The following is an 11,284-nucleotide window of genomic DNA, read 5'->3' as shown; positions in this document are numbered from 1 at the left end:
GCCGGCCGATGCCCGGGCCTCGCTGGTCAAGTGGTCCTAAACATTTCACAATTATGCTAGAGAACTGTTGAACTGTTAAGAACCACTGCACCAAGGAGGCTGAGGGTCCGCGGGGAGCGCAGCGGGGCCGAGGCGCGCTTCCCGCCCGCTCCTGCCCCGGGCTTGGCTCTTCGTTTCGCCGCGGCGGACCTGGGGACGAGACAGAACACACGGGACTGGCGGGCGGGCAGCGACAGCGCCCGGGGACAGCGCCCGGCCCGGCCCGGCACGCCCGCCCCGCACTCCTCGCTCAGCGCCGCCACTTACTGATGGCCACCGTCCCGCGAGCATCCCCGGCCTTGCGCTGGGGCTGGGAGAGCTTGACGGCAGCACGCTCTCTTTACAAAGTGCAAAAACAAAACAAAACAAAAACAAACAGAAAAAAAAAACACCAACAAAACAACCAACCAAGCAACCCCAAAAAAAAGTAAGGAAAAAAAAAAAGTTTAAAAAAGAACAAACGAAACAAAACCAGCCGTTCTCCTGAGGGGCCGCAGCTCAGCGGCTGCCCGGGCCGGGCGCCCGCGGCCGCTCCCCGCTAGCCATGTGCCGCGGCCGCCCCTCTGCCGCGCCTGGCCGTGCGGGGCCCTTTTATACCCGCGCGGTACCTCGCGGTGATGAGCCGTCCCCTGCGCGGCAGCCAGGAATGCTGCCCTCGCCCCTCACACGACCAGTTTTTCCAGGCTGCCTTCGCACTGACGGGGCGGTTTTGTTTCCAGCCATCATCTGGGGCGGCCGAACGTCAGCAGGTAGAGAAGGACAAACCTGTTCCGAGGCGGCGCGTTTCCTCCCTCCCTCTCTCCTCCCGCCGCCCTCCTGCCCTCCGCCCTGCCACCGGGGGAAACTGCTCGACAGGTTTCGCCGAAGCTGGAGGTGGCTCCGGGGGGTGAGTAAGAGACTCCACCCTGCGCCCTCCCGACAGGCGCTGCCGCTGACGGGCCGCCTGCCCTCACACCCTTGCCGGCCCCCCTCGCCTGGCTGGCAGCCCTAAAAAACAAAACAAGAAAACAAAACAAAAAAGCCTTAAACCGGCACGTCACGTTCTCCGGGGGATTTCACGGCCGCAGCGTGAACGCCCGGCCTGGCCCGGGATCCGTGCTTGTGGCGTCGCGCCTGGCGAACATGGTCGCTTCCCGCCCGGCCGGCTGCCCGGCAGGCCTGAGGTCTGCTCTGCTGCCTGCCCTCCGCGGGATTCACAGCCGGCTTTCTACTCTTTCCCCACCGGCCAGTATTTTTTGAGATGGGAAAGTAATCTATAAAAGCCCTCTGACATCCTTGGGTGAGCTGGCAGCATTGTCCTGTGCTACCCAGCCCTCCTGAAGGGTAGCACAGGTACCCATTTCTAATCTGGAATGTTCATTGTCAGATTGACTGTCGTGAGTGTAGTTGCAGGGATTTTTGTAAATGACATGAGAAACCACCTGCTGTGCATGAGTGACTGGGTTTGCCCTGTTTTTCCCCAGTATTCTCGCAGCACTGCTGCTGTTTCCTCAGGTGCCCTGAGGAGCCACCATTGGGGAGCACCAGACTTTTCCCGAGGTCACGTCCTGCTCCTGAATGTTCCCGACCTTGGTTTCAGAAAGGAAGGACTAAGAAGCCAGAACTGAAGAACGTGAAGAAGGTTTCTGAAAAGATATGAAGTGTGAAGAACTGAAAAACTGTTCAGAGGTTTTGGAGAGCCAACAGGGAGGAAGGACACCCTGAACTTTGACAGACTAGCAATGAAATCTAATTTACAGAGGTTTCCAAGCGGTGTTGTTGGGGTGAGCTGCAAGGCCCTCACGCCCTGTAACCTTAGGGTGGGGATTACAGGAACCCCATAGTTGGCTTCCCCATGGTGGCAGTGGGGATGCTGGTTGGTGGTGGTGCCAGGCTGCCTGCACTGCCTGACCACATGCTGCTCTCACCAGCCAGCCCAGGAGACACCATTTCAAAAAGATGTGGATGGTAAACCTCACTCTGCCAGTGACTCAGCCTCTGGCCTTGGCCAAGTCATTTTACCACACCTTGAGAGGGAGATAATGCTTACCTACCTCATCTTATGAGGCTTCACTAATGTTTATATAGTACTTTGAATGTTTAAAGAACTGAGTGCTGTTTATGCATTTTGGTGTTCCAGATCCTATGATCTTTGTCCCTTTAAAAATATATAGGAGACTCAAGCAGTCCCAGAGGAGGTGCCCATAGAGGAGGCATCCCAGAGCAGCAGAGCAGGGAAAAGGCCTTGTGGCTGTGCACAGCTCGTGTGAACATGGTGCTGCACCAGAAGCTGGAGTGCTGGAACCAGAACAGGTTGTTCTAGGTGCCTATGCAAACCTCATGCTGAGGAAGCTCCCTGGGTCTAGGCTGGAGGCATTTCAGTCTGCTTTGGTAAAGCCAGCTCCTGTTCTTCCGCTCTGCCCTCTCACACTCAAACCCAGAGCTTAATTTTGTGCCTTCTTCAAGATAGCCCAAGCCACAGGGAGTTTTTGGACCTTCTCATTCTCCCAAGAGGATATTAACTTGCCTTGGATAGAGGAGGGTGCACTATTTGTGAGTTCACTCAAAGGACACCTCTGTCCTTGGCATCTGTGGAAGCAAGACTGTTATTTACACCCTGTAAGAAGAGGCATTTGTGCTATGACACAGTGTTCTAGGTCGTCCACTCCTGCCAGTGATGTGTACAGTGTGTGCAGCTTGACTGCATGGGCTGTATTTTATATATAATCCTTCACTGACTACACTGGCAACTCTCACCTGCCTCTGACAAACACAAACTCACACCCACACCCACAGCTTCACAAATACCACCCAGCTAAATAATAACTTGACTGTCCATTCTAACTGGGTTCAAGAGTCCTTTCCAGACAAACCTGCTGCTGCACTGGTGAGATATGTAATCCCCAGGGATCCCATTGCTGTTCTGGTCCTGGTCAGACACACATGGCAGATGGCCCCTAAAGGACTCTGGGCACTGAGTGGGGACCTGCCTGAGGTACCAGAACCTGTCTGTTTAGGCAGGATGAACCATCTCCTGCTTTGGACTTCTTTTTAATAAGTGCCAGTGGTTTTACAGTGAATGGGTAAACATACCTTTCATTTAATTATAGAACTATTTAGTAGGTTCTGTTTCTTACCCATATACCCTCAGTTATGAAAGTAAGAGAGTTAACATCATTTTTCCTCCCTTCACTAGGCAGAGTCTCAGAGAATGGGCTAAAGGCTTTGAAAGGTAGAAGAGTAGAGGCGCCCAAAAGTGAAAATGGACAGGCAGCACTATCCAAGGGATGGGCAATGTATTGTTCTTCCTCTGTGCAACTATGAAAGGTGATTGAAACATTAAAATAATAGAATTGGTTCTGAAATTATATGGGGGGAGAAATGAAGAGTATTAGAAGGAATAGTAATTAGTCCATTGTTTCTGTTGAGAAAAATAAATACTGTTTGTATCAGTGGGACCCAAATGAAAAGGACTATGGTACCTCCCAGCATGGCACCATCACACTGGATGCTGAGAGCTCTGTGACTGCACCAACACTCCTGAAGCCTGGAGGAGCAGCACACTGTAAAGTGGAACATGATGGCTTGAGCCCCTGGTACAGCAGGCAGAGTTTTCTTGGATGGGGAAAGCAAATACCAGTCACCTGACAGTGGCAAACAAAGAAGGCAGCACAAAAGGAGACATAACGCCAGGGGTGGTTGTAGGAGACAAAGAGCTGGTCTGGGAGGAAGTGAAGAAGAAGGGCAAGGTTGTGGGAGGACATAAAAGGCTGTACTGTTTGCATGGCAGAATATGGAAGATCATGAATGCCTGGTAATGAGAGGAGGATTATAATTGAGGGAAGTTCTGCTTTGAAAAACTGAAGTTATGAAAAATGACTGGGAGGTGCTGTCATTATTACCAATCAATGTCCCCACACTTCTTTGGCAAAAACTCCCAACACTTTCCTGCTACTTCCTTATTCCACAGGTAACATTATGGATGGGCATAGAACAACCCAAAGTACTATTCCTTGTATGACATAGTTTATCTGACAATTTTGGACTTAAATCCAGCACTCAAACTAAGCATGGACATGGAACTTACCATTTCTTTGTTTATAGTTTTTATATTCCTTGTTATTACTTCCTGATTTCCTACTTTTGCTCATTAATGCTCACCTAAAATTAGATTGGAAGTTTCATAAAGACCCAGAATCTGACATGTCCTGTAAAGTATTTTTAGTATTCTTGGGTCTGGTAAACAGAATAACAAACAAACAAAAAAATCTCTGCAAGTGGATTTTCTGCCTCCCTGGAAAATCAGCATTCCATATGTTCATAGCAAACAGTGATGGGGCAACTTCATGTTTACTTTAATTGGCTTAAATTCATTTGTCAATACAGCAACCCACTATGTGTCACATGTGAGCATAATAATAGCTTGATACTAACTTGATTTGCAGTAATAAACACCCTGAGAGATGGCCTAATGCTTCCTCGTGTAAATAGGAAGTCTTTTGAGATTACTGCCTAAATAACATCAAGTGATTTATAGATAAATGGATGAGGTGGGATGTTTTATCAAACAAGAACTTTTAGAAAGATTGTGGATTTGCCATTCAGTAGGTAGATTAATAAAGAAGTGCTAGAAATTAAAATATGGCTAGCAGCTTCTTTCGAAGCCAAGAATTCACATTTTATTGGAAATGCTACTATTGTGTGCACAAAGTTTTGATTAAATCCAAAATTATCAATTTATCAGGAGAGAGATTTGTATCTCAAATGCTTTATCTAAGTATGCAGTTCAATGTCCCTGAGCAGTACAGAGGTTACATACCAATTTAATGTGTAATACTGCTTTTCACCATTTACCTTGTTTTGACTTAACATCTTGTTCATTCCAATAGCTAAGTATGTAAATTACATTATACAAATTAATGTAGTTTTTCCCTTTTTGTGAGAATTTTTCAAGTCAAGCTCTGTTTTTATTCAATAGCACAACAGCAAGCAGCAGATTATAATTTTCTGGTTTCTATTTCAAACTTTCAGTTTAATTGTTAAACACATCAGTTCTTCTAATCAGTCTAGAATAAGGAGACCTCAGGGCTCTGCACACTTCCAGGATGGTTCAGTAGGTACAATTTCCTGTGCATCAGCAGCTGCAAAAAGAAAAATGTGTGAAGAGCAATGCTTGTGCTGCAGAGATGGTGTGTGAGCTGTCAAGCAGATGTGTCCTGGGAGATCCATCTATCCCTGCACTGAGACCCTGACAGTAAGGAGAAGCTTCAACTCTGGCCCTAAAAAAACATCAGGAAAAGCACATTGCAAACAACAAGGAGGTACTTCTGTAGCCCTGATGTAGATTATACTTTGCCATGACTTTCCACTGTAAGTTCAGGAGTCCCTGCAGTGTGTTGAGCTGGAGATCACATAATCACAGAATAGTCAGGGTTGGGACATCTGGAGATCATCCAGTCCAACCCCCCTACCAAGGCAGGGTCACCTGGAGCAGGTGGCATTGGGACATATCCAGGTGGGTTTTGAATGTCTCCAGAGAGGGAGACCTCTCTGGGCAGCTGTTCCAGTGCTCTGCCACCCTCAGCATAAAGTTCTTCCTCATGTTGAGGTGAAACTTTTTGTGTTTTAGTTTATGGCCTTTGCTCCTGTTGCTGGGTACCACTGAAGAGAGTCTGCCACCATCCTCTGCCACCCACCTTTGAGACATTGGTGTGGATTAATGAGATCTCCTCTGAGTTTTCTCTAGACTGAACAGGCCCAGTTTCCTCAGTCTCCTCATAAAAGAGATGCTCCAGTCTTCTGATGTGGCCTCTTCTGGACTCTCTGCAGTAGCTGCTTATCTGTCTTGTACTGCAGAGTCCAGAGCTGGACACAGAGATGTGTGCATGGGAAATGAATCCACTGAATCCACTGAGTCCTCTTTTGCAATCAACTCTCCTGTAGTATTTCAAATTTCAGGAGAGCCTGGTCTCATGGTTACTTTTTTATCTCCTCACAATCAATTATCCTTTCTCTCTCTCTCTCTCTCTCTCTCTCTCCCTTACTCTTTTTTTTTTTTTAATTTTTAAATAAAAATAGAAATTAAATAGCTAGTGAACACAATTCTGACATGACAAATGTTGAATGCCTCACTTCCCAGAGGACTTACTGTATAGACCGTAAGAAAAGCTGACTTTCATTAAATTACAGCCACCTTTTACTCTACCATGAAGTTTCAGGCTAAACCCTGGAAGCTAACACTTGAAAACACTTTTTCTGAAGTGTTTTTCAGCCAAGCAATTAATATTTAAGATTAGCTGCTATGCATTAAGCCTGCTTCAATAACTTTATAATTGATTACAATGCTTAATTGTGATAGCCATCACTAGCCTTGTAGCAACTTGATTTTTCATGTTTACCTACCAGCTGTTTTTTTCAGAGTTGGCAGGATTACGTGTCCTGCCATGAGAAAGGAAGTAATTACTAATTATTTGACCATCTATCAAGATTTCCTAGGATTTTGCTGGTTCAAGCTAATGAACATACAGAGTGTGACTTTGCACTGATGTAACATGGTAATTTTTAGCAGCAGCTCATATTTCTGGTTTTCTGTCCTTGGAATATAGAACTCTCCAAACAACAGTGGTGAATGGTGACATAGTTGTGGGCAGAGATCTTGGTCAAAGTGGTCCAAGTAAATAAACTGACTTATTTCACATCACACTCTTGTCAGACAGTAGAGATAACATGCCAGTTGTTTTTGCCCTGAAGACCTGGAGCTCTACAGGATTCAACAAAGATCTTTGCTGGATGCCTCAAGCGTGCTGGAATCATGTCATCCCAATCTGACCCTTCAGTGGGAACAAGCAATTCAGATGTGCCACAGAAAGAATATGATGCATTGAAATCCCAACTTCACTGGGCCTTGGTCACAAAGATCCACAGCAAAACATACCCAGGAAGGAAGCCACACCCCCTGGGAGTTGCAAGTGTAATTATTCATGCACAGACAATCAGCAGCAGAGAATCTCCCCAGCACAGCAGCTTCTTGCATATGACAGGATTAATTGACAGCTGTCTGTTCTAATTGTGATAACTTCATATCTCTCAGTAAATGATTGCCATTAAGATTCCTTTTTTCTCGCCCTGAAATCCTTTTCTTTCTACTGAATTGCTAGGATTGTAATTTCCCTTCTATGCTAATAATTAATCATTTCATGTAGAAATAATCAGCTGGTGTAAACAAACATAATTGTCATTCTCTTGACCCTTTCTTAGCACTTTTTAGTTGTGGAGTCTCATCTAATTTCACTTTTAAGCCCTCAAAACCAGGATTTAGGACTGTCAAACACCAAGCACAAGAGCCTAATGGGATCTACAACAGTGGCACTAGAGGAGAAACACATTAATTATGCACATAAACATGTAATAATGAGGCTTATCTGTACTCAGAAGTGCTGCAGAGGATACTAACAGGATATTAGCAGGCAGCTTTGGCCAGGCAATATCTCCCCTGGCCACCATTCTTCTGATCCCATGTGGAAGCTGAGGAGATGTGAAGGAATACTGTGGCTCGAGAGAGTGGTTATTTATTGCTGTAGTATTTACTGCTGCTGCAAGACAGGGAATGATATCTCAGCCTTTTCCTGCCTTGTGCAACGTGCCATGCATCAGGTCGCGCAATGCCGAGGCCTGGCAGGGCCTGCGTACGGAGGAGGCTGCGGAGCAAAGCTGCAGGATGTTGTTGGTTGGCACCTTCCCATGGATTCCTTGTGATGTGCAGCATCCTGGAGTGGGAGGGAGGTGCTGGTGTGAAGCTCAGAACGCCAGTGGGAATGCACAAGATATGCACTGGCTGAGCGTGTCCCAACAGGAGAGGCCTGGCAGGGCAGGCTGAGGGGGAAAGGGGCACAGCCTCTGCCCTGCCAGCCTGTGAGGAGCGTGGGCCCCACTTGTTATAACCTCCTGGGACATCAGTGGGAGATCTGGACATCAAGGACCAAATCTTTTCACCCTGAGATTTGAATCAACTTTTCCCAAATGGAGCCACGTTAAGTAGTGCTGTTTAGTGTGGTTCATACCAGACATTTTGCTGCCATGATTCAGGACTCTTGTCTCAGCTAAACTTTTGAGACACAGGCTTCTGCCTCTTCTCATTCAGCTGATCACAGGTAAACAAATGTACGTATAATGAAGTCTCTAAAGTAATTTTCAGATAGACACTTTGCAAAATAATAAATCTGGTAGTACAAGATTTTATTCTGACTCATGGACTATCTAAGATAGCAACATTTGAGTCCCACAGATTCATTTGTATGGTTCAGTAGAGTACTTTACATGTCTTACAAGCTTTCTACATAAGTAGCTTTTCTAAAAGAGTTACTAAAACTAAAGTGCTGTTAGAAACATGTAATCAAACACCACCATGTCATAAAATATTGTTAAAGAATCATGGGAAGACCAGTCTTACTAGTCTGGAAGATGATTATACTGCTAATAGAGTCCTCTTGGAAACGACACAAACATATCATCTGTGCTTCTGATAATGTATGCTGCACACATTTAATCAGTTCTTTATAAATTTCTTGTTTTCACCCACCATGCAATTACTTCAGGTTTATCTCAGTAATCTAACAAATTGTGTTGTTGGGAACTAAAAGGATTTTGTTTCTTAACTGCTGTAATAGGTGCTATGGAGGGATGAGCATAGGTACCTGGAGAAGGAGATTACCCCTATGGCTGCATTTGGTCACTCTTTGGGTCCCTTAGTGCTTTGTACAAGTGGAATTGGGCTCTCTTTGTCTTCTATGCACTAGGGACACAATTCCCTCCCTACTCATCTCACTACTGGAACAAGCCTTAAAAATGGAGGAATCTTCCAACTAGATCACAATCCTTTTGGAAGAATTCCAGTTGATCACCCTATTCAGAAGACTGCAAATAAAGAAACTGATTCAAGGAGGGGTTTAGTTCCACATGAGAGATTTCTTTATCACTCACTGTTGAACAGCAAAATCCCTTTATGAGACAAATGAGACATGCTACAGTATAGTAATTCTAAGTTAAGATGTGCAAAACTGGGGATATTTAGCTATTTAAGCAGAAGGAGCAGACACTGAAGCCTTGTTGAACATGATTTAATTCAGCAAGCACTGATCAGACACAGTCAGTCTGCCCGGGGGTCAGCCAAACTTGTGAGATGTAAACAGTTTACCATGTCAACATTCAATAGGAGAGCAAGCACATGCTGATTTTTCAAATAATTAAGAGTGCTCTTCCATGACAGAAGTTTTATAAGAGAATCTCCAAACAGAAACTTAATATTTTCAGCCATCAGTAGAAAAGAAAGTGGTTGCATTCAGGAAAGAAAAGCTGTAGCTCAAATCAGACAGGAACTTGGACATGTTAGTTGTGCAAATCTCTGCTTTCTGCAGTGTTAAGAGAAGTGCTGACATAGGCCAAGTAGTCCCTATCCGTTGGCAGTATTAGCTGGATCATTAGGAAAAAGAAACAAAGTGGAAGCTGGGTGTTGTCTTTCAAGTGAAGAAAGCTGTAGAATTGATGTAATGTTTGACTTTTAGAGGAGGCATTCATAGCGTCTCCTCTGTGGAGAGGCAACAGAGGTTCCAGCACCAGCATTCATTCCCAGAACATCACTGCAACTTAAAACATTCAGCACTGGAAATAAGTCCAACATTTGTGCAGCAGTTACAAGTGTCACATTATTGATTACACCTTTATGCTGTTCTATAGTCATTGGTGGAACTTTGTGCAACAGGATGGTCCAGACCCTCAGGAGCTTCTCTGACACTGACACAGGTGCAGGCTGGGAGCTTGTGCAGTTTCCTACTGTGGCATTTGACCCAGTGGTGATTCTGCAGGGCAAGGAAAACTACAGCCTGACCATTTGCATTATTACACTGAGGCTGGAAAAGAATGGGAGCCACTCCCATTTCCTAGCAGAAACTAAAATGCCACTTTATATTCCAATTAGAAACTGATAGCAAATAATATCACAAGCTTTTCTAAACAAAAAAAAAAACAAAACAAAACTAAAGCCAATCCAAACCCCAAATGTAACTTTATCCAGCTTCCACCATGCCATTTCAATGTGTACACCAAACACAGATCTACAGATGATCCTCACAGTGCAGATGATCTCCCAAACTGCAGCTGGATATAGCTATGGAAGGGTACACGCACATCACGGGTATCTGGAACTGAACTGTTTGAAGAGTTATGAAATGGACCCACAGTTAGTCCTGGCAATGGAATGAGTGTGTTTGGAATACCCATAGCCCTGTATGGCTGTTTAATCTGCAACCCTTTACTGAAAAGATTGCTGGATAAAAAGAAGAGTGTATTGGATCTTTTCAGGAATGAGCTGAAGGAGAAAAATTAGGATGTTTGAAACAACTAAGCTGCCTCTGGGATGTCTAGCATACTTTAACTAATGAAAGACACTCTGCTGCTTACAGTAACTGAAACAAATAGGAACAATTTTATTCCTTACTAATATTTAGATTTTACTTTTGAGCAATAACTATGCAAAACTTAAGGGTTACTACACACAAATAGATTCATCATAAGACTGGGAGTTATCACAGAGTATAATTATGATTATTAAATCACCAGCATGAAGCAAAAGGGTGTAGTAGATGAACAAGACAACACAGGATCTCCAAAGTGTTACTGAAGTTCATCTCCAACATTGAGTCAAGAGCTGAAGCTTCTGGCCTTGATTGGGTGATTTTTGTCACAGCATCCTGTACATTTAAGTTATGCTAAGTTTCTCTTAACACTTGTAGACTGTTAACAGCTCCTGGATGAAATTCTGACATATATAGAAAAGGTCCAGCTCTTTCTCAGATAAACATTAAATTTGCATTCATATGTCTGCCATTAAAATCCACTGGTTTATTTATAAAGCAAGTCATAAATTTTCTAGAAAGTGGCAGGAACACTCTTAGGCAAGATGACATATTAATAAGATATGTATTTCTGTAAAGTAGCTAATACTGCTTTATTCTTACTTTAAATATGACCTAAACCATTTAATTTTAGCTTCATGAGCTTCTAACTAAAAGTCTTCTTACTGGATCACATCGCAAAATGTTGTACTTAATGTCTTTACCTGGCTTATATGCAGGACCAAAATGGTTGGCTGTTTTCTTCCCTCTCCTTCAGTTTTACTGTTGAGACCTATTATTTCAGTAGTTCACACCAGAATATAATTTTTTATTCAAAAGTATTTTTTGTACTATAGACGGATATTTTAGAAATATAT

The 11,284-nt window shown here is 44.2% G+C and overlaps 1 long non-coding RNA gene across 1 annotated transcript; it reads left to right on the top strand.

Moving 5' to 3' along the window:
* The first annotated feature begins 559 nt into the window (after positions 1–559).
* LOC107205302 lies at positions 560–5,201 on the top strand. The gene is made up of 2 exons (XR_001521911.2): positions 560–925; positions 1,534–5,201. It is a non-coding gene; the product is annotated as an uncharacterized LOC107205302 (long non-coding RNA).
* The last annotated feature ends 6,083 nt before the right edge of the window (positions 5,202–11,284 follow it).

The sequence above is a fragment of the Parus major genome, chromosome 5, assembly GCF_001522545.3.
Source record: "Parus major isolate Abel chromosome 5, Parus_major1.1, whole genome shotgun sequence".
Lineage (NCBI taxonomy): Eukaryota > Metazoa > Chordata > Aves > Passeriformes > Paridae > Parus > Parus major.
This window is presented reverse-complemented; position numbering and strand designations above follow the sequence as displayed.